Genomic DNA, 24788 nt, shown 5'->3' on the forward strand with positions numbered 1-24788 from the left:
TTAGATAAACCTCAGAGGAAATGCATTTGCTCTGTGTTCTCTTGACACACAAATGGAGAAAAGATGCATTTGCATAAGCTCAGAGAAGAAATATTTTTTAAACCCATCACCAAAGCTCATTTGCTAAATACTCCTTGGCTGAACATTGCTCTTCAGCTAAAATAACACATTTTAAAATATTTCTACCTCAAAAATAGCTATTTTTCTAAGAAGAAGTTAGTTACAAGAAGTTGTAAGCACTTTCCAAATTCACCTTTCTTCAGTTGCCCTAAAAAGCTTTATCACCATTGGCATGGCAGACACTGTTAATACTCACAAGATCTCAATGAATCTCAAACTATGTATTGCCATTGGGTGTCATTCCTTTATCTCACATAGGTAGTAAGTAACTAGCTCTTCTAGTTGGATCCTTTCTAATAAAGCGTAGTCCTTTCTGCTCTATGTGCTTCAGCCCTCTTCCATATCTATCACTCACATATTCAGAAACACGTACGTTCCTCTGTTGGCCATTCAGTTGTCAACAATGTCTTATCATGTTGCTTCATCCTAATACCCACCCTGATCCCCTCTGTTCCACTGCATAGTTTCCACTATGTATTAGCTTTCCACAAAAACATGTTCCCTTTGTAGAAAGAATATGACCCATATTATTCTTTCGTCCCTGTTTTCATGAGAACATTTATGGGTAATTTAACTAGGTGAATCTGAATCTGATCAAATGAAGGATGCTGTTGGTGTACTCAGAGGTTGCTTGTCATTACTCTCTCCAAGAGAATCTGTTGCCAAGTGTTCGGCACGCTAGAAATATAAATCTGGGATTTTAAAACCACATGCATCAAAATCTGGATTCCCTTGTCCCACCTGAGAATTTATCATCTGCTCCTCTGTAGAGTCTGCTGAGATGCAGCAGAAACTTTGTCAAAGCCCCGGGCTCAAGAATCCCTGAACAGCTTTTCATTGTGCCTAGACTTCTGTCACAGCCAGCCAGGCACTGCTGTAGGTTCCAGAACGGCTACAGCCACAGTTCGACCCTCCTGCCGTGCTTCCTCACTGTGAATGCCAGGATTCTGGGTAGAATGGATTTATTTTTGCTGCAAAAATTGATGCTTGGTGACCTGTTTTACTTGATTTTATGTCAATGCATAAAATCAATACACACCAAAAATTCCTAAGTGCATCTCATTTGTGCCACTGACGGCCACCTTGGCAGGTGGAGTCGGATCCATCGTTGTGAATCCAACACAACGAGCCCCGTAAAGCGCCGTCTCTACTCACCAGCCTCAATCTGCTGTGGACTCACATCTGTCCACTAACTTGCCAGCCAGGTCAGCGGAAGGGCAGCAGGAAGGGACACTCATTATTTTATGTGCCAAATTTTAATCCCCCCTTTAGAGGGACTACTACAAACAGGCATGTCCATTTCTTATTTGACAGGAAACAAAGAACCTGTGTGAGTAACTATTTCCATGATGGTCCACTGCTTGATCTCTGTGCATACGTGGTCACTTTGTGTGGCCTGGTAATTTCTTCCCACTGTTTTCCAGATTGCAGCCACAAATGGATCAAATAGAATAAGCACTCGGTCAGCTTCTAAAAGCCTGTTTATTTAAAGGTTGAATTATTTCATCTTCCTTTCCAGATGGTAGCCCTCCGATAGTTGTTTATGTAGCAGTTATGATTTCAAATTATTTACCTATCATGGATGATTGGTTTAGAGCACAAGCAGAGACTGGCATTAGCGGTAAACGGATTACACCAGGAATTGGCAAACTATAGCCTGTGGACCAAATTCAGCCTGCTACCTGCTTTTATTTGGTCTGCAAGTTAAGAATGGTTTGTACAGATGAACATGGGCAATAAATTTGATGATAACTTTGAGCCCCAATTAAGTGAAATCCTGTGTCCCCAGAAAAAGAATCCCTTTCTTTTCACTGGTCGGTCTATATTAAAAAAAACTTTAACCTATTATTATTATATTTTGAATTTCATCAATTAAAAATTGGTGGAAATTAGTTTTCTCTCTGTAACGTAAGTATGTACATAATGCCCTCAATCTTGCCTCCTGGCCCACAAAACCTAAAACACTTGCTATATGTCCCTTTATAGAAAAAAAAACCTGTGAACCCCTGGTCTATTCCAATTGTCAGCAACAAACCTAGAAAGTGACTAGAGGGAAAGGAACACTGAATGTCTGCTATATCTGTCTGCCATATGTGTTATTTACAAGTATTCCATGTCTTTATCCTCACAACAAATCTAAGAAGAAATCTGCTCTGTGCCCATTTTATAGATGAGGAAGCTGAGGCTCTAAGATGTTAATACAAAGTATGTGATGGAAATTGGATTCAAAACCTGGTATCTATTTACCTAGCTTGTACTCTTTCTTCTAAGCCAGCCAAGCCCGGTGCTAAACACTTTTGATCAGATTGTGCACTCCAAGTCAAACAACTACATCCATCCACCTCCCTCCCTCTCCACCACTTCCCTCTCGCAAATTCTGCCGTCACGAATGGCCAGGCGCTTGCAACAGCATGAGCTGTGCACAAGATGATGAGAAACAGGTGTATGCCTTGCCCAGCACAACAGTGTTTCCCTGAGGAAAGCTAATTTGGGCTTCTAAAAGTACACAGTAACCAGTGAGGATATAATTTCAATTACTGACATGTCTCAGCTGAGCAGGAGCCTGCCCGTGAGCTGTGATTCATGAAGATCCTAGAGGCCGTTGCCTGTGAGTCACATTGGCAGCTGGTGGTGCTTTGGGAAATGCTTGCTATCATGGAGCCATTTGGAGACAGGCAAGGCCAGCATGCTCTAAGAACATGGTGTGCTTACTGGACCTCTTTTCAGTATACAAAGCCCCAGGACACACTAGCTATTCTCTGCTGGATGATGCGCTAAGTGACTGAGAGCTTTAGCTCACTGCTAAATTCAGCCCTTCCGTAGCTCAGGAAAGTTCCATCTGAGCTCATGCACATACATTTATCTTGACCCAAAAAACTTTCAGTACAAGACAGAAATCTGCCTAGTGAATCTTCACCTGTTCCTTTGGGGTTTCTTGTTTCATCCTTTTCCCTAAAATACAACGGGTGACTCAGTTGTCCTGGTGTCTTCTAAAAATAAGTGCCATTTCAAACAAAACTCTTGTTACCATTAACAACACACGTGGATGAGTGTCAAATCTTGCACTGATCATACAGAAAGCTTGAGAATGACTTTGTAAAGCATTTTTGTCTTTTTTAATTACACCAGCAACAGATGTATATTGTAGGAAAAATTAGAAAATATAAATGAGCAAAAAGAAAAAACATGTAATCACTAAGAGTCTCATTTAGGGTAAAGATTACCATTTGGAACATATACCTCCAGAGTGTTTTCTACACATGTGTATTAGCGTGGGGTGTGTGTGTGTGTGTGTGTGTGTGTGTTTAGTATGTGAACAAAAGTAGAATCATACTGAACATATTATTTTACAACCTACATTTAACATTGAACAGGACTCTGAAATAAAGTGAATAAATCATGTTTCAAGTCATTTCAACATTACCAAGGTTTATAAAAATAGTGAGAAAAAGCCAAAGTTAATCCCCAGGATTCATGAAAATGCAATTAATACAAAGCCAAGAGGCAAGAACTACAGAATTACCACTAGGCTAGAAAATCTGTTGCAATCTGAGGAATTGGTAGAGGAAGGAAAGAAAAGATAAAGAGAGAAGAAAATAGTATTTATTATCTCCTTGCCATAAGCCATCACATGCATTAGGCATTTTTATAGCTAAGGGGTAGCTAAAGGAAGAGAGATATTAAAATGAGAAATGTATAAACTGCAGAGCAGTTGGATACAGTATCTGAACCATCCTGGGAGTTAGCTAAGTGTACAAGTGTTGAATCAAAACTGAGAGAACAGATAATAATTTACTTTGAAAGTAGATACATTCCAGAAAAGTTAGATCTAAAATATTTTCATAACGTATAACACGGTGCTTCTCACCCAGGGTGATTTTGTCCCTCTCTTAGGGGACATAAGGCAATGTAGGGAGACATTTTTGGTTGTCACAAATGTAGGTGCTCTTGGCATCTGGTGCATAAAGGCCAGGGATGCCAGGAGTAAGATTGTCAGTGAGGTTGCACAAGGTACCAACTAAACAAGTGCTTACAGATGAACATTAAACTGTGGAAAATCTCCTTGAGCAAAATGGGGCCTCTGGGAAAGCATCTGAACCTGATACCGAAGCCCATCCAGGGCAGAGAGGCTGGTCTCTCCTACGGTGGAGTCAAGGGCTGGGCATGGGAGGGTAGATTAAGTTCAGAAATCGGTCACCTGATCAGAGGTCCCATGGATGGTAGGGAGAGACTTCACCTCCTTCCCGAAGACACAAAGACGGTAGGGAACTTATGACAAGACTAGTCTGAACTCTGAGTGAGAAGTTGACAGTGCCACCTCCTTAGGCTTCCCTTGAGGCATCCAACTGTGCCCCTCTAATTATTCACACCATCTACAATATGAGAGTCACACCTATGTTCCTGGTGAATAAAAGAGTGGGAATATTCTCATCTCTAGTCAACATTTTTAGTAATAGTGACTGTGTTTAAATACAAAATGAGGAGCTTAGTCCTTGTTATGGGCTGAATTGTATCTCCCCAAATTCATGTGGAAGTCCTAACCCCCAGTACCTTAGAATGTGACTGTGTTTGGAGATGGGGCTTTAAAAAGGTAATTAAGTTAAAATAAGATCATTGGATGGGCTCTAATCCAATATGACTTGTGTCCTCACATGAAGAGGAGATTAGGACAGAGATAAGCACAGAGAGAAGACCATGTAAAGACTCAGGGAGAAGATGGCCATCTACAAGCCAAAGAGAGAGGCCTTCAGAAGAAACCAACCCTGCTAACACCTTGATCTAGGACTTCTGGCCTCCAGACACTGTGAGAAAACAAATTTCTTTAAGTCACTCATTCTGTGGTATGTTGTTATGGCAGCCCTAGGAAAACAGTACAGTCCTTCTCTTGGGGCCACTCATCTCCACTCTTTCTCTGCTCCCCAGTTTTTCATGGGTGATAAATACAGAAAAAATATCTTGCCCCAGAGGGGTGACAACATGGAAATTCCCCATCCTCCAACCCCCATCCTCAATTTGAAATTTGCATATAAAAACAAGATATAACAGAGGATAACTGTTAAATAGTTCAGCTTATGCCTTCACAGAGAAGAGAACCCTCTCCCCTACACATACCACACACATACACATACACACACACGCACACACTCATGCACATAAAGAGACACCCCAATAAAAAATAACCAGTGGTATATTCATTAATGCAGAAAAAATTATAGTTCCCCGACGGGTAAAATTTTACCAAGATCTTCTTACTCATTGTTAATTACACACAAACTTGCACAGACTAGGAAACTCACCATGAGGCCATCCTACAGCAGAGGCTCTGAGTCTACAGGAGTATCCTTCATAGGGAGATGAGTCCCTATCTCTGATCTTAACTTTCTCCATTGTCTTTTACATGACTGCACATTAATCAGAGCCCAGTCAGTACCTCCAGTGAGTTCAGTAATAAAATACTTTATGGAGTCATTAAACAACATTTTGCTGAATCTTTAGAAGATAAGACTAGGTATTGACACACCATCTCCTTCTGACAAACTGGCTGAACTCATCTTAGTGGCTGAAGCTCTCTGTATGGGGTCTATTGAGAAGATATTCAAAGACTTTTAGGTCTCCATAAGCTCCAGGGATTTCTGTATTATTCTATTAACCTTTCAAAACCCTGGGTTCCCAAGTTTTGCAAATGCTGCTTCCATGATGGCTACACCCTCAATGAGAAGCACAGAACATTTCTAAATTATAATTGTACAGTGTGGAAAGGGTGAGGTGAGGAGACAAAAAAGAGAAAGGACACAGATACCGATGTCTCTTCAGATGATGCCTCGGGCTCTCAGCCTCCTTTGAGATCTCTAGTTGGCACCTAATTCCACAAGACCAGACTATTTGATCTACTTTGTTTCACCATGTTCTCAATGATCTTCTTCAAGAAGTAATCTCAAATACACACTGAAAAGACCCTTCAAAGGAAGTGTCAGAAGCCTGCTAGTTTTCTTCCCACAAGGGACAGAAGATAGTATTGAAACACTCAATCAACTCTGTTTGCCAGTGAAGAAATATCTATTTATCTATCTATAAATATCTATCTATCTATAGACATTTAGATATATATAGAGAGAGAGAGAGAAAGAGAGAGATATGCACTATGGTACATATGGACAGTTAAACTACAAAAAGGTAGACAATGAAAGCTAATGATATCAGAAGTTGTTGACTGGGTACTCATGAAATATCAATGTTTTTCCTAAGGGTGTAAGTATTGATAAGGTCATGATGAGGTATAGGCTCAAGAATTTACAGATAATACTTATGCTGGAAAAATTCCCTTGGACAAAAAATGGCAAGGAATCAGCATACCTTTTCTAAAAACTCACTCTCTAGTCTTTAACTATACCAATTAAAATTGGTCTCAGAATTAGATTGGCATAAACATTGATTTTATTGGGTCTCTAATGCAATGCCAACCCGTCGCACTTTTTTACTTTTGTTGCTCAAAAAACGCTAGCCTGTATTTGAGCCAGTACCCCTGGGCTTTTCTGCAGATGAGTTTTGATACAAGGAATAGGATATCAAGACCACACATTCAAGGCATCCTGGCTTGAAGATTCCTGACTGAATGCTGCCGACTTCTCAACTAAGCACCCCTGGGGCCTGAGACACAGAGCTCTGACACAGCAAGACACAACTCTTTTTGATCATTCCACTGAGCTCATTTTGGTGACTCAATATGGAGAGAAGATGTTTAATTCAAAGATGGTGAGCATCTTTGCATGTGTCTGTTGGCCATCTGTAGGCTTACTTTTTTAGTAAAAATACCCCCTTCAAAGGCTGCTCCTATACAAACAAAGCAGTTGTTAGATAGCTTATCAGAGTTGCTGATAGTATAGGCTTCTGCCTAGAATTACTGGCATTTTCTCCCCAACTCTTCAGCTAAGAAAGATAGTTACTGGCAGACAGAAATGAGTTAGAATTAGCAAGCTGATCTTTGACCTACTCCCTAGGAAAAACACTGTGCCTACTTGTTCAAAGTATTTATAATGAGGCCCCTAACATATAATCTTCTCTCACTCTCCCTCATTCTCTTTCTCTCCTTCTCTCTTCTAATGAAAGAATCTCAAAATGTTTATGAACTCTGAGCTAGGGCTATCTAGTCTTCCCACCCACCCAACATCCCTCAACACATACAGCTATGCCTTTGGTCAGCTGTCAGATGATATGACAACATGCTTAGCAGACATCTGCCCCGGGATTAATGGGCTTAGTATTTCTTTCACTATTAAAGATGAATTGCTAGACAGCTGTATTGAAAACCACAGCATACTTCTCAACACTGATGATGCATAGATGAAATGACCTATTTTCTAAATGGGGTCGTGAATAATATTCCTACCTCAGGAGCTATTTTTCCCGGCAAGAAAAGATTTAAAGAAACAACGAAGACCACAGTGTAAACTTCAAATCCAAATGTAGCTAAGCCTCCTTTTTGACTGTGTGTGAGTGCTGATAATGACATATTATTTGAGGATCACTCTGGAATTCAGAATTTACCAAAAGAAAAAGTATAATAGAACGAATGCCTTGCTTTGCCAACACAAATCAGTAAAACAGTATGAAAAGCATATTGTTCAAATTCAGACTCAGGTTTCTAAGGAAGTGGCCCTGAACTGGTGACAACTTCAGTTAGCTTGCAAATGGACAATTTTAAAAGCCACATAATGTTTGAGGAGTAAAGGAGATAAAAATATAAAAGCAGAATTGAACACATAGTTGGCACTAAATAAAGGCTAGTTCCCTGCCCTTCTTTTCCTTTTGAAGTTACCATTTTCACTGATTTAATTAGCATCAAACATTTGGATTTACTTGTAAATGCTCCTCTTGGCTGCAATACCAAGTTTTAGAGTCTAGATGTTTGAAGAGGACAGTCAGAATAGAGCATAAAAAAAATGTTTTTAATTAATAAGATTTTTAAAGCATATATTGTATCCTATAAAACAGGAGGTACTGTAATTTTTCATATAAGCTAATTGTTCTTAAGAAGGAAGTGACATAAAAACAGAGTTAGAAGCTAGAAATAGAAAAAGAACACAGCAGGAAATGTGGATAAAGTGCTACCAGCCATGAGCTATTTTGACGGTTCCAACACAGAGATCTAGTCTATCTGCAGAAACCATAGTGCAACTGGTGGTGATGGATATATTATACAACCAGACTAGAAGCCTAGAGCGCCATTATAGGACCCTGAATTCTCCTCATCTGATCTGTGACATTGAAAGTTACTGAAATGGCCAAAAGGTCAATATCCTCATTGGTAAAATGAAGAAAATCAATTGAATCATCAAGTTCCTTCCATTTCTAAACTGTCCATGAAATCTTTAGGGGAAATGTTTTCCTGAAATAACAGCAGACTGAGTGGCAACTGGATACGGATCTCAAAGAAATGGAAATTCAAAGACATTGGTTCTGAGGCGAGAAATTCTGCCCTTGGGGAGGGAACAGGAATTAGTGACTTGAGGCCAGACAATGAGCTCAGTCTCCTTTCTGGGCAGATTCATACAGCACAAAACAAAGGGCAGGAGGAGACAGTTTTCTTTAAAAGATAAAGACAAAATAAACATGGAAGTATTAAGCATATAAATAATTATTCAATCCCAGGAATCAAAAATAAAATGTTATTATTTTTTATCTAGCAAATTGGCAACCATGCAAAAGTTCATTTCCTTATCATGTTTGTGGGAATAAATTTACATTTTACCAATTTAGATAAAATTTTTCAATGACAATTTGACAATTCATAACAAAAACTTGTAAGTACTATATATTCATTGCTAATAACGCCATTTCACTGTATTTATTCTACATATATATATTTAATAATAATAATAATATAAATACATATATTTCTAATATATCTTTATTATTTCTATAGATTTATTCTATATATATTTAGTCGTCACAAATAATTATGAATGAGTTCAAATTTTTAGCTACAAATATGACTGTCATGTTATATCTGACATCAAATAATTATAAAAAACCTAAATATCTAACAATAGGGGAATTGTTAAATTGTGGCACTTTTTACTATAGGATACCATGTAATCATTTTAAAAAGCCTCATGGAACAATATTTAATGATGTATAAACATGTTCACAATTCATTGTTAAGTGAAAAAATGCTACAAAACAATGTGATCCCATTTTTGTAAGAATGTATATTTTTACATATGCCTAGAAAATAGAGGGGTGTGTGTGTACCTAAACAAATGTATTAGGTTTGCCCTATGAAATAACAATTTTATAAGACAAAAGCAGTCAAATACCAGTCATTTCATAGGGTTCAACCTAACACATGACTGTATAGACACTGAAATAAGACTAGAAAAATATTCACAAAAATGTTGACTATGGGCATATCTTCAGTGATTACAGATACTTTTATTTTTTAAACTTCTTATAATTAAGATGTATTTCTTTTGATATAAGGAAAAAGTTGTAATGAAGTCAAAGACTTAATTTACACACAAGTTAAAAAAGCCTAAAATATGTAATTTCTTAACTACTGTGGCTTTCAAATCGCCACCTTCTGGTTAATAGAAATATATATATATATACATACACATAATCTGTGTATATATATTTATAAAATAATATATATTTTTGTAATATGTAAATACATATGTAAAATTAATCAAATGCCTAACCCTGTTTGAATGCAATCTGTTCCAAAGATTTAGGCACTCATATTAGGAAAGAATCACTCAGCAGGATGAAAATGCTTAGCCCTTCTGAACAGCCTCCCCTCCTATGCTTCCTTCCCAAGATAGCTCCCAGATGAATGCGAAGAAGGAGGGTTCAATGTCCTCATGTTAGTGGGAAAGACCTGGGGTCTTGGACAGGATGTCCTCTACCTCTTCTGGTCTCCAGGGCTGTGTCCCTTGTCCCCTGGGGGTCTCCTGGCCTTCAGGGCTGAAATCTGAGGATGGTGTAACTGGCGACCTGATCACCCTTGGTTTGCTCAGGATGGTCACTTCTTGGCTGAGTCAGCCTCATGTTAGCTTCTGCAGGCTGCAGACTCCTGAACATCTGTCGTGCCCTTCCTCCAGCCTCTGCTGTGCGGTCACCTCACCTTACCATCATGTGCACTACTGTAGATTCCTCACTTCTCAATTCTGCATCCCCATCGGACAAAGAACGACGGTAGCTTGGCAAAACTAAACCCCAGGGCCCCCTGTCTGCCTGGTCACACTGCTTTGCCCAGCTTACTTTGATGTGCCTGAGGTCCAGACTCTCTTGAAGTTAATTCACCTGAAATCATAGGCCTCTGGGGGGAAAATCAAGAGACACCTGACTCTCTCCATTCTTCCTCTCCTTCTCCATCTTTCCTCCATTTCCCAGGACAGAATATGGCCCAGCTTTGCTTTTACTTCCACTATACCCAGCCCCTCCCCCCACCTACTCCAGCTAAATATGCTGGGCTCTCTCTCTGCACTATTAAAAAACTCTCTGAACAGAGGCATCTATGCTCAGTTATTAATCTGATAATGGGAAGTAGGAAGCCTTTCTCAAGAGATAGCTTGCAAAAACAATAGTTTCTATCCTTCTGTTTTTCAATCATATAATATTAATAATGAATATTACCTTGGTCTTTCTCTTGGCATTTCTCCTACAAAAATTATGTAAATGAATACTGAGGGCAGAAGTGGCAAAGGTTTTTGACTCAAGAAAGGAAAAAAATAAATATTTTTAAACTGTATCTCCATTATAAAGTTACTTAAGAAAAAGAGTCGGCCTAAGTACGTACCTAGATAAAACAGACACCAGGAAAAGGTGAACTGAGAGTTGGAGGACACTAAAAGCTAATGAAGGTAATTAGAAAAAAGTACAAAATATAGAGAAAATTTGAGAGATAAGAACTAAAATGTCCTGTGTACTTGTAATATGCTATTTCTCTACATACTTAAGTTTCTTCAGAGAGAAATAATTATGCTACACACACACACAACCTTCTGGCTATGGGCATAAAACTTTCTGGAGACCAAGATAAATAATCAAGACACGAATGTCTGTAGTTTATTTCTCTACCGCCTTGTTCCAGAAAGGGTTCCAAGCAGCTGACAGGGATAACTCTCACCCTACAGGAAAAATGAATGGTATATGATTAAGGAGCTTCAAAAAAGAAAAGACTGTTTCTTCATTTTAGAAGCATTTAAAGGTGTAAACTCTCTAGTTCTCACAGAAAAAGAATTAAGAAAGGAAAGAACTGTTGAAAATGATATAGCTTTGTAAAGAAGATAAACCGAGGTATGGAAGAAAGTGATGATTTAATCAAGGAAAGCGTGGTGTAAGAGTGTATGGGACAGACATAGAGATCAGACTTGTGGTTGCCAAGGGATGGGGGGAGGGAGAGGGATAGACTGGAAATTTGGGGATGGTACATGCAAACTATTACATTTAGAATGGATAAACAACAAGGTCCTACTGTACAGCACGGGGAACTATATCCAATCACCTGGGATAAACCATAATGGAAAACAATATTAAAAAAAGAATATATGTGTGTGTAAAACTGAGTCACTTTCCTGTACAGCAGAGGTTGGCACACATTGTAAATCAACCCTACTTCAATAAAAAATAAAATAAAATAAAACAATTCAAAAAAAAAGAGTGTGTAGGAAGTGAGCTGGGTGGCACAAAGCTTTAAGAAGACGACCCTGGAGGCTTTAGAGGGAGCAAGATGGAGGCCAAGAAGCCAGCAGCCATGCTGGCCCAGGTGGGGGAAAAGATAGTCTACATTTTTTTTTCTTTTTTTTTTTTTTTTTGGCTGCGTTGGGTCTTCGTTGCTGCGCGCGGGCTTTCTCTAGTTGTAGCGAGCGGGGGCTACTCTTCATTGCGGTGCACAGGCTTCTCATTGAAGTGGCTTCTCTTGTTGTGGAGCACAGGCTCTATGCGTGCGGGCTTCAGTAGTTGTGGGCGAGTGGGCTGAGTAGTGGGCGCGTGGGCTGAGTAGTTGTGGCTCGCGGGCTCTAGAGCGCAGGCTCAGTAGTTGTGGCGCACGGGCTTAGTTGCTCCATGGCATGTGGGATCTTCCCGGACCAGGGATCAATCCCGTGTCCCCTGCATTGGCAGGAGGATTCTTAACCACTGCGCCACGAGGGAAGTCCCCAGGATAGTCTACATTAAGGCAGCAGCAGTGGAATACACGTGAGAGGGGTTACAAAAATAAAATAAGCAAGTCTTGGCCAATGATTAGATTAAGGATGGAAGGAAATGGTGGGGTCCATGACAACTATGGGGCTCCAAGCCAAGCCAACTGCAGGAATGATAAAAACAATATGAGAAATGGCCCACTTCCAGTCTTGCTCTTCAAACAGAATGATGGTAATTTATTTTCCACATACAAGTTTTCTGTGATAACAATATCAATAGATGTAAAAGTAAAGAAGGAAAATTCTAAAAATTCAAAAATTTGTTTGAATCAGTACATTTAATAGCAGTAAGAAGCACTCTAATTTAGAACATGTTTGTCATTTCTTATCTTCAAAGGATAAAGGAAATCAGAAAGATAAAACACTGACTTAACCAAAAGTTTTTGAATTTACAAGTGTCATTTCACATTGAGTTTATACACCTTGTGGATTGCTTTATTTTTGCATAGTTACCTAAGTACTTTTTGCTCCAAGTGGTAGTTGAGTTGAATTCTGATTACTAGTTGAGTTTTTTGGGTTTTCTTGAAGTTTATTCTCTTGGTAGAAATAATGTAAAGCTATATGTAGACTGTTATCTACATATAGATAACATGGTACCAGACTAGGATGTTTGGAAAATCAGTGTTTGATTAACAATTATCATCTGGAGGGGACTTTACTCATATAACTACTCAGATGTATAAAGAAAGTCGTAGCTTCCTTATGTTCTTTAACTGATCTAATCTTTTGCATGTATTTTTTTATTGAGACGTAATTCACATACCGTGTCCCTTTTAAGTGTCCAACTGAGTGGTTTTTAGTATATTCACAAAGTTAGGCAGCCATCACCACTGTCTGATTCCAGAACATTTTTGTCACTTCAAAATGAAACCTTTATTCCCATCTTGCCCCTAGGTTCTTCATGACCTTTTTTTTTTTCTTAGATTCCATATATATGTGTTAGCATACGGTATTTGTTTTTCTTTTTCTGACTTACTTCACTCTGTATGACAGACTCTAGGTCCATCCACCTCACTACAAATAATTTTATTTCTTTTTATGGCTGAGTAATATTCCATTGTATAGATGTGCCACATTTTCTTTATCCATTCGTCTGTCGATGGGCATTTAGGTTGCTTCCATGTCCTGGCTATTGTAAACAGAGCTACAATGAACATTTTGGTACATGACTCTTTTTGAATTATGGTTTTCTCTAGAGAATGGACTTGAGGATATGGGGAGAGGGAAGGGTAGGCTGTGACCAAGTGAGAGAGTGGCATGGACATATATACACTACTAAATGTAAAATAGATAGCTAGTGGGAAGCAGCCACATAGCACAGGGAGATCAGCTCGGTGTTTTGTGACCACCTAGAGGGGTGGGAGGGAGACGCAAGAGGGAGGGGATATGGGGATATATGTTTATGTATAGCTGATTCATTTTTTTATAAAGCAGAAACTAACCATTGTAAAGCAATTATACTCCAATAAAGATGTTAAAAAAATAAAAATTTAATTTAATTTAATTAAAAAAAAGTGAAACCTTCACCCATTAGCAGTCACTCCCCACTCTCTCCTCCCCCGAGTCCCTGGTAACCTCTAATCTACTTTCTGTCTCTATGCATTTGCCTATTTTAGCTATTTCGTACCAGTTGGATCATACACTGTGTAACCAACCAAACTGCCCCTATGAACTCTTACCCCATTGGGTGGCAGTAAAAATTTACTTTCGCTCAAATTTAGCAATTAATATCTCAGACGTTTCCAGTTTAAGAGAACTTAATTTTGGTACAGACTCATTAAGCTTAAAGCACACTCACTAACGGATTGCTTCTCCCCTTCCTTCTTCCTTCCCATGTCGATCTGGGTATAGCAGAAACCTGAGGAGTCCTCCTAGCACTGGTGGGAGGGGAGCTGGCCTCCTCTGCTGGCCTCTGCACAGTAATGGCCTGACAACACTGGGCTCTGGATCTGTGCCCCTCGGCACGGCTGGTCCCAACTGGACTCTTGGCAGACGATGGCTTCTCTTGCCGCTGACATCTGAGCCCAACACTGCCTTCGGCCACCCAGACCACTGCCCATGGCAGCCTCCTCTTGCCAGCTCCTGGCCTCTGCCAGTTCACGATCCTCTGCATCCACAGTGACGGTGGGCCTGGGCCTTTTTTTCCCCACTGTCCTCCCTGCGCCTGTCATAGAGTCTAGCATATAGTAGGCACTCAACAATATTTTTTGAATGGGTGAATAAATCCTTCAAAATTCAGCCAAAATATTATCTCCTCTGTAAACCTTTCTTTAATGCTCCCACCCCTCCTTACCCTCCACTGCTTGTTCTGTGCTCCCATGACAAGTGAATCTTGCTGTCAATGGAGCATTTTCAGGCTGTATTATAAGCCACTGTATGTGTATCATCTCTCATACGTTATAAATCCCACCTGTCCCTCACTGCCCAGGGGAGAAGCTTCCCAAGGCCTCCCTCATATCCTTGCCACATAAAAGGTATGCTCAATAAACATTAAAAGTAATTGAAGCCTGGTCATTTTTAATTAGCTAGATTTCTTTTTAAAAATAACATGCAAATTTTACAAAATAATCACATGAGTATAAAATAAAAAGAAGTCTCCGTTCAGCCCCAAACAGTTTCAAGTAGGCTCCTGTCTATGGGAATTTATGTTGTTCCCAGTATTTTGCTCTTCAGGTTTATTTTTAAATAACTATTTAAAGTATTGTATAATCATCTGAGCTAGTAAAGGAGAAAATTGACACCAGAGGTTCCGAAGCGAAGAATGACAAGAAGGGATTAAAGGCAGAGAGAATCACATTTGCAGAATCATTGACAAGAGGATGAAAAGGCAAGTAGGGACCTTGATGACTAGAAATTTGAATTTCATCCTGAAGCCAAGGACAAACCCTGCTTAATCAGCTTTCTATTGACATATATGTATCTCAGCTCTCCAGTGGGATTGAAGTCTCTCCAATAGGAACTCGAATTTTTCTCCACTGATGACCTGATACCACGTGCCTATGGATGGTTTCTGACATAACTTAGACGCCAGAAAAAATAAATCCAGGCACTCCTGGGTTCAAGAAAATCCGGAGATACTGGTACTGAACTGAGAAGCTCACATTGTGTACAGTGTACAGAGTTGGGGGAAAAATTAACATTAAATCTTTTACCATTCTTAGCATATCAAAGTTTCATGTTTTTCCTCCACAGTCATTTCAGGATTTTACACACACAGTGTCCCCTTAGAGGAGGGTTAGGGAAAAAAAGAGAGGCAAGCAAGGCATTCTCCCCACTAAATCAGTGGAAAGGTTTTTTCGGGGCAGTCTCCCCCGAACCAGAAGTGCTGTCGGTCAAACTAAAAGATGGAGAACACGAGTTGAGGTTTTGAGAACTGAGGCCTCCCAACAGAAGCAACAGAGTGCCATGGTTCTGAGCACTGGTTCTGAATCAAGCTGCCTGGATTCAGACCACAGTTCCACCATTTAGTGCGTATCTTGGACAAGTTACATATGCCCTCTGTTTCCTTGTAAACTGCAGTCATTACAGGGCCTACCCGTTAGGGCTGTGGCGGGCACTGAATGAGTGGATACACGTGTGAAGGGCATTAGATGAGGTCCTCGCTGTCATAATCCCCGCCATCACCCATCGCTCTCTGCTTTCCTTGACAGAAGACTAGATGCTCATCCCCCTTCCACTAGGCCTCCTTTTCAATAAGCATCGTTTCAGGGCCTTCTGTTTTATCCCAGGTAACCATTTCTTTTATACCGCAATTGGGAAATGAAGAATCCAAATACCACAGAGATATTAGTATTAGACAGAAAGACAACTTTATTTTCTCTTTTCTTTGCATAATGCTTTTCCAAACTCCAGCCCAATCGACACCATCCTGCTCTAGGGCAACACCACCAGAATGGACTAAAGGCCCCCAAACAAAGGGTGAACATGAATGAAACTACTCCTGGCTTCCCTTTATTGGTTGGTGACACTCCAGCCTCTGACCCGAAGGTCCTAGAATGCTGTTCTAAAAATAGATATAGACGATATGGAGATCTGGCTCCTGTTCATAAGCAAAGCCTTCTTTGAAAAAGAAAAGACTATGTCATTTTACAATCCTATCAAGTTATACAACCCTGGCTGATTTCTGGAAATACATTTGTCATTGAAGGCATGAGGCAAGCACCTTTTTAAATTATTGCAAGCAATCTGTGGAAGCATGATGCCAGCCCCGGGTCTCAAAAGCCTCATTGTGAGCATTGGTGCTCAGAGGCTGCTAATTGCTGGCCGCCTTCCATCCTCCTGCAAATACCACACCATATTTGTCTCTCAGCTGTCACTATTTGTTAGGGACCTATAAAAAGAGAAGATGCTTTCTTAGCAACCACTGTGAAAAAGTAGAATGCTACCTTCCCCTCCCCACCCCCTGCCACCAAAACAAGCCTGAAATGAGGAAAGAAAGGAAAAGGAACCTTACAAAGTTACATGTGAAAGTCAAAATGACAAGCCAGTATGGAAAGTTTCAAAACTGCTGGCTGCCTTTGGCTTGGGGAAATAAAGGAAAAAACTCTCAAGAAGCTTTCAGAAGCCAGCTGCCAACAGATTAAAAGGCGACTAGAAATGATCTCACTGCCATTTGCAGACGTCTGGTCACACGGATATCTGCAAGATAACCAAGAATAATCCAGTTACGTTATTCGATCTTATTTCCTTGGAGTATGCTTTGGGCTTCATCTTGCTATTTTTAGTCTTCAGTGTCAGACGCCATGGGAAGTCATCGCCAAGGCAGTTCAAGGATTACATGTTCATCCAGAACAGGTAAAAGTTCTGGAAACCAAAATCACTAAAAAAGCAGCTGGAGATCAAAGCGTTCAAGAGATTCTGGAAAGGAGGAGGGGTGGGAAGACAGGGTTTTTTGTTGACAACTGCAGAACAGCCTGGATGGATGCTATATTATAGACAGAAAAACATCGTATCTGTAAAGAGAGCAGAAAATTTGACTTTGAAAAAGAAAAGAATACGGACCTAATGAAACTTAAAAGCTTTTGCACAGCAAAGGAAAACATAAACAAGATGAAAAGACAACCCTCAGAATGGGAGAAAATATTTGCAAGTGAAGCAATTGACAAAGGATTCATCTCCAAAATTTACAAGCAGCTCATGCAGCTCAATATCAAAAAAACAAACAACCCAATCCAAAAATGGGCAGAAGAACTAAATAGACATTTCTCCACACAATATATACAGATTGCCAACAAACACATGAAAGGATGCTCAACATCACTAATCATTAGAGAAATGCAAATCAAAACTACAATGAGGTATCATCTCACACCAGTCAGAATGGCCATCAACAAAAAATCTACAAACAATAAATGCTGGAGAGGGTGTGGAGAAAAGGCAACCCTCTTGCACTGTTGGTGGGAATGTAAATTGATACAGCCACTATGGAGAACAGTATGGAGGTTCCTTAAAAACTAAAAATAGAACTACCGTATGACCCAGCAATCCCATTACTGGGCATATACCCTGAGAAAACCATAATTCAAAAACTTATGTACCACAATGTCCATTGCAACTCTATTTACAATCCCCAGGACATGGAAGCAACCTAAGTGTCCATCGACAGATGAATGGATAAAGAAGATGTGGCACATATATACAATGAAATATTACTCAGTCATAAAAGGAAATGAAATTGACTTATTTGTAGTGAGGTAGATGGACCTAGAGTCTGTCATACAGAATGAACTAAGTCAAAAAGAGAAAAACAAATACCGTATGCTAACACATAATATGGAATCTATAAAAAAAAAAAAGTTTCTGAAGAACCTAGGGGCAGGACAGGAATAAAGACCAGGGCGTAGAGAATGGACTTGAGGACACAGGGAGGAGGAAGGGTAAGCTGGGACCAAGTGAGAGAGTGGCATGGACATATATACACTACCAAATGTAAAATAGATAGCTAGTGGGAAGGAGCCGCATAGCACAGGGAGATCAGCTCGGTACTTTGTGTCCACCTAGAGGGGTGGGATAGGGAGGGTGGAAGGGAGATGCAAGAGGGAGGAGATATGGGGGCATATATGTATATGTATAGCTGATTCACTTTGTTATAAAGCAGAAACTAACACACACTGTAAAGCAATTATACTCCAATAAAGATGTTTTAAAAAAGAACACTGTAGAGGATCTGTGGGAGCACTCCTGGCTACTGAAGTTTTCAGGAAGTTTACAATGTTTCCGGAGTTAAATCGGTTCACTCTTGCCAGCCTGAGAACAGCCAGTTTGGAAAACAGGACTTGTAGGCATGGAAACAGCAGGCATCTTGGTAACAAAACTCATTACAGGGTTTAATGGAGAAAAACTGTAGAGAATCCTCAAGAGGGAAGGACAGTTTGGTGCAATTCTGCAAGGCCAGATAGTATGAAATCTAAAATGAGGGTGACTAAAATATGCTAAGCTTCAGTAATTGAGTGGAAAGAATTAAACCTTTGTGAGCCATGATCCTTTAAGTGCTGCCTGTCTGCAAGTATCAGGGTTACTAATAATCAAAGCAATTAAAGTAAAAGACACCCAGAAGAAATTATTTTAATCCTATCTTCTCACTATGTCCTCGAAGATATATGACAATTAAGAGATTATTCAAAACTGAACCCTCATGAATACTGTTTCAAAACTGGAAAATGCAAAAATATGGTAAACAGACAACCTTTATATCAAGTGCCAACTTTCATGCTGTCTCATTTTGATCTTCACAATAGCCCTTTGATAAGGATATTATCTCCACTGCATTACAGATGAGGAAACTGAGGCCCAGAGGAATTGAGGTCGGTAAGCAGCAGAGCCAGGCTTCTGATCTAAGTCAGGACCACTTCTCCTCTTCATCCAGCCTCCATCCTGCACGTGCTATGATTTAGGTAAGGCTGCATTGACACATGTGGGTATAACAGGTGCCTCCTATGGTGCTGGTCCCCCACCACCACCAAAAAAATGCCGTTGCACGAGCAGGCAGACATCACAGTGAGTATTTTTACTGTAAAAATGGGAAACTTTGTTGTATATTGTTTGTATTTTTTAGAAGCTCTTTTCTTTGGTCACAAAATCTTTCCTTCTATTTTCTCTTCCTCTACCTCCTCCTCTTTTCTCCTTTTTCTCTCCACTTTTACACACTCATCTTACATTGGCGCCCCCTGTGCTCTTCTACACCTTCACCATATACAGGGGAGCTCGCGTCAACTCACAACTTCCCAGGGTACTCGCTATGGCCGGTAGGGATCACCCTACCCACATCCTCCAACTCACCCTGCCCGGCTCCAGCTTCTTTGTTTGCTGATAACTTAATAGTAAAGGCAGCAATGGGCAGCATCAAGGCCTACAGAGAAAACTGGAGAATCAGTCACAGCTACTGCCAACTTCTCATGACCTCTGATCTCCTAGGAGGCCCTCTTAACATGGCCAGAGAGTGATGGTGGAAAATGGAAAACTGAGTGGAAAGCATACTCAAGGTTAATAGATGTGGTCTGGCACAATTTGGCTGCCCAGCCTTTGAAATCTAAAGGTGGAGCTCTGGTCTGAGGACAGCAACGTGACCATATATGATTAGAACTATTGTGGAAATCACCATATTCCAACCTAGTCCCTCTCCTCCACATACAATTTTTTAATCACTTTTTTTTTCTTCTCCATTCTTCGCCAATTGTAATTTTGAGATTTGAGAAATAAATTTTTTCCTGCCAGGATACTAACAGCTGTGCCTTTTGTTAACTTCAGCTATAATGGGTTAAATTGTCCACTAGTGACCAGAATATGAATTTTCTTTCCTAAGTGTCCAATTTAATACAACATAAGAGAAGAAAAGAAGGGGGAGATCTAAAAACTACTACAGTTACTAAAACACAATAATTCTTCAGGATTACCTGTAATATACATAATTGTTTATATCTGCAACCATTTATTTACATGAATTTACACTTTAAGAAAATTTGATATATACTGAAAATACCAAATGTTGTCAAGGATGTGGAGTAACTGGAATTCCCATACACTGCTGGTAGGCAAAATGGTACAACCACATAGAAAAACTATTTGTCAGTCTCTTAAAAAGTTAAATACACACCTTCCGTAGGATCCAGTCAGTCCACTCCTAGGAATTCACCCAAAAGGAATGAAACCATAAGTCCACACAAAGAGTTATATATAAATGTTCAAAGCAGCATTATTCATAATAACCCAAAATTGGAAACAGCTCAATTCTTCATCAACAGGTAAAGATAAACAAACTGTGGAATATCCATCCTATAGAATCTACTTAGGAAAAAAAAAAAAAGCCAGGAGAGGAGGCGGGTTGGACAACTGACACAACAACATAGGTGAATCTTAAAATCATTATGCTGAATGAAAGAAGCCAGACACTAAAGAGTCCATACTGCATGATACCATTTATATTCTAGAAAATGTGAACTAAGTCCATAGTGACAAAACAGCAGGTGAGTGGTTGCCCAAGGCCAGGGAAGGATGCTGCTAAACATCTTACATAGCATGAAAGCCTCCCCCCGTAATAAAAATTATTGGGCCCAAATATCAATAGTGCTGAGGTTGAGAAACCTGAGCTTGTCTGACCAACCGAAAAGAGAGATGACCCAAATTACTAAAATCAGGAGTGACAGATGAGAGAGACATCACTACCAATCCTACAGAAAGCAAAAGGATTATAAGGGCATGCTATGAATAACTTTACGCTGACAAATTAGGCAATTTAAATGAAATAGGAAGATTCATAGAAATGTGCACATTAACGAAATTGACTCAATGAAAATGATAAACATGAATAGACCCATAACAAATAGAGAATTTGAATTAGTAATTGAAAACCTTTCTTCAAAGAAAGACTAGGCCCAGAGGTCTTCATAGGTGTATGCCATAAAATATTTAAAGGACAAATAACACCACTCCTTCAAAGCTCTTCCACAAAACATAAGAGGGAATACTTCCCAACTAATCTCATGAGGCTGGTATTCCTCTACTACTAAAACCAGACAAAGACATCACAAGAAAAGAAAACTACAGACCAATATTCTTCAGGAGTCTAGATGCAAAAATTCTCAACAAAACGTTAGCAAAACGAATCCAACAACATATAGAAAGGATGATATACCATGACCAAGTAGAATTTCCCCTAGGAATACAAGTTGACTTAATATCTAAAAATCAATGTAAAATCATTTTAATATAATAATATGAATAAAGGATGAAAAACACATGATCATGTCAATACATGCCAAAAAAAAAAAAAAAAGCATCTGACAATATCAAACACTCATTCATGATAAAAAGTTTCAAAAACCAGAGATGGAAAGAATTTCCTCAACTTAATAAAGGGATTCTATGAAAAACCTGCAACTAGCATCATACTTATTGGTGAGAGACTGAATGTTTTTTCCTCTAAAACTGGGAATGAGACCACATATTGTATGATTGCATTTGTGTAAAATGTCCAGAAAAAGTAAATCTATAGAGACAGAAAAAAAAAAAAAAAAGAGGGAGACAGGGATACTGACAGGCTAACACTATTTTATCCTTGAGAAATGTACTTTTCCTTCCTCAAGCTATCTGGCAACTTCTGACTTAGCTCCTCTCTGGCCCCAGGATGGTTATATTTTTTCAGAAGCTCATCTCTGGTCCCAAGGAGCAGGCACTGGCAAACACCCTCTGGCATGCAGAGAGATGTGTGGTTCCCTCAGAACCAGAAGGGGTTTGCTTCAGGAATACAGGAAAGAAACATTGAAGAAAATGTTGCTAAGGCCCCCAAACCTGGATTTTATCACTCAGAGGAACAGGTCCACGCCTAAGGAGACAATTAGTAAATGCTCCAGGAAGAAATGTCACTTCACCATGAAGGTATTGCTCTGGAATCAAGAGAGTGACAGAACCCTGTCTACAATGGCAGTGCTTTGGAGAAAAATTCCTCTGTCATCACACCACTTGATAAACAAGTCACACAAGGCCTCTTGGCAACTGCAGAATTTTTCAACACATAAAGAGAAATAAATGGAATCTAGTCAGAGAGGACTACTGAGAGCAGAAACACTGTTACCTGCAAGTAAGTGGCACTATACCCAGAATGTTGTGAGCACTCAGTCATCACCGTATGGATCCAACTCAAATCCCTTCCTTACCCTCACATCATGTAGAGCATGGCAAGATCTTGAGTCCTGGACATCACTGGCTGAGGAGATAGATGTCAGCTCCCATCAACATATCTATCTGCATTTCAGCTGTTAAAGTTCCTGGGTGCTGCCTTTCCCTGTGTATCATTTTACAACCATGAGCTTACTAAGGGGCAGAGGACCTAGAAGAAAACTGAATAGTGTCCTGATCTTTTCTGTTGAAAAGCCGAAGATTTCAAAATATGCCTGATGAACTAGCATAACCTTATGTGAGTCCCAAGAACAGCAAAGGACTGTAGAGACATTTGTCATAACGACGGGAGAAGGGTGCCTGGAGGATGGATCCAGACACAACAGCAGGGCCTAGGTAGAAAAATTGTGGATCCTGGGCCAAGTGTGCAGCTGATGTACCAGCCATGCTGTCACAGTGTATGTGCTAATAGGCAAATGGCTACCCACGGTAATGGAAAGAGATGTGTCACCAAGAGCTGTAAGGCTTGGGACTCAAGGAGTTTGTGGTGGGATATTCTTGGCTGAACATAAGCTTGAGGTACCACCAGAAGTAAAAAGTCCATTCAGTCCCCTTGGGAAGCAGAGATGCTGGTGACCAGGGAGACCTGAGGGTGCGGGGGCCAGCCTTACAGGGCCAGAAGTGCTAGCATCCAGCTTAGAGGCTCCATCTTCCCAGGAACCCCATAGGTGTACCCGTGATACAGATACCATCACTTAAGTGCCAGTACGACTCGGAGCAAAACAGAAGCAAGTGTTTGCTCACCACCTGTATCTGGGCTGCCTTCATACTGAAAGGAAGAGAACAAGAAAGAGCAAATTGGGCAGATTGATCCTATTGTGTTGAGGGTTAGTATCTGAGGAAAAGAGACCCAGATCCACTGCAAAAACAATAACGTTAGAAAACTTGGAGCATGTCTGCCCCACGTTCTCCCAGCGACAGAGGTGGCATCACCATCCACTGATTCCTGCAGCCCACTAATGCCAGGAGGAAAGGAAAGGCCCCAAGGAGACCCCAACCAGGGGTGAGAGGCACAGTCAACTCTGTGCTGTTGCATCAGTACTGACTTCCCATGGAATCTCATCTACGTGGAAATTCACATACATCAATTAATTTTCAACACTGCACTCCTGAAGTTTATGACTTTATTCTTGACTTATGCACAAGTACAGTCTGTGCTTATTTGGCCAAGTAACCAAAGGAAAAAAAAAAAAGGAATGTACGTACTTTCCAGTTTGGAAAGGAATGTGTACTTTGTGCACGTTAGTCTTATCGTGTTTGCTCACTTTCAGGCTTTTGCTCAGGAACCATAAAATGCGTTTAAATAAAGTAAAAAGGAAATTGAATTCCATCAATCAATACACTAAAACACAGCCAAAATTAGATGTCATAAGGTTATACCATTTCATCACTTATAATTAGTATTGTCTGTGCAGGCCTCTTCTGAGAAAATATTTATGTTATGTTTCACTTCCTACAAAGAAATTCATCTTCTGGCTTCCCCATAAATTGAAAAATTACATAGTGAGTTAGGAAAAAAGAGAAAATTATTGTAGTCCCATTGGCTAATTTTAAAGTGAAATTTATCATAGAAAAATATTCTTCCATCTAAATAGTCAGAAAATTAATTGATTTTGAAGCATTCTATTTTTCTTGACGAAAAAGTCTGACTTTAGAGGAACTATAGTTTTAGGTCATGTAATCACTATTTTGCTGAAATCAAAATTCATATTAAACTAATATTTAAATCAGGAGTAATTAAAATGTCTGATGTGTACTTTTTCCTTTTTCACTAGAAATGCTCATTTCTCAGATCACAAGAGAGAAAGTTTTTCTTATGCTTCCTTCTTACATGTGTTAAATAGGGTCTTTTGATTCACTCAAGGAATTATAATATTTAGCAATGAGAGACACAGGAATTGTGTGGGAAGCCAGGAAGCTGGAATACAGATGAAGAACTGAAAGATTCTAGGGACTAGACTAGGTGTGGTAGGCAGAACTCTATGATGGCCGCAAAGATTCCCACTCCCTGGTGCACACACCCTGTAAAACCCCCTCCTCTTGAATGTGGAGAGAACTGTGAGTATGGTATGATAGTCCCTCCTTGATTACATTGCTACATAAGACACCTAAGCAAAAGACTGGAGTGAGATCCCCATGTTGACCTTGAAGAAGCAAACTACCATGTGTGGAGAGGGCCATGCAGCAGGGAATGACAGGCAGCCTCTGGGAGCTGAGAGCCTCAGTCCTACAACCACAGGAACTGAATTCTGCCATCAATGGGCTTGGAAGAAGACCCTGAGCCTCATCTGA

The 24788-nt window shown here is 39.9% G+C and overlaps 1 protein-coding gene across 3 annotated transcripts in view; it reads right to left on the reverse strand.

Moving 5' to 3' along the window:
• The window catches only part of CFAP96 (cilia and flagella associated protein 96), a 157560-nt gene that overhangs the window by 35128 nt on the left and 97644 nt on the right, over positions 1-24788 (reverse strand). The gene's annotated exons all lie outside the window — the stretch shown is intronic.

The sequence above is a fragment of the Delphinus delphis genome, chromosome 21, assembly GCF_949987515.2.
Source record: "Delphinus delphis chromosome 21, mDelDel1.2, whole genome shotgun sequence".
In the NCBI taxonomy this organism is placed as follows: domain Eukaryota; kingdom Metazoa; phylum Chordata; class Mammalia; order Artiodactyla; family Delphinidae; genus Delphinus; species Delphinus delphis.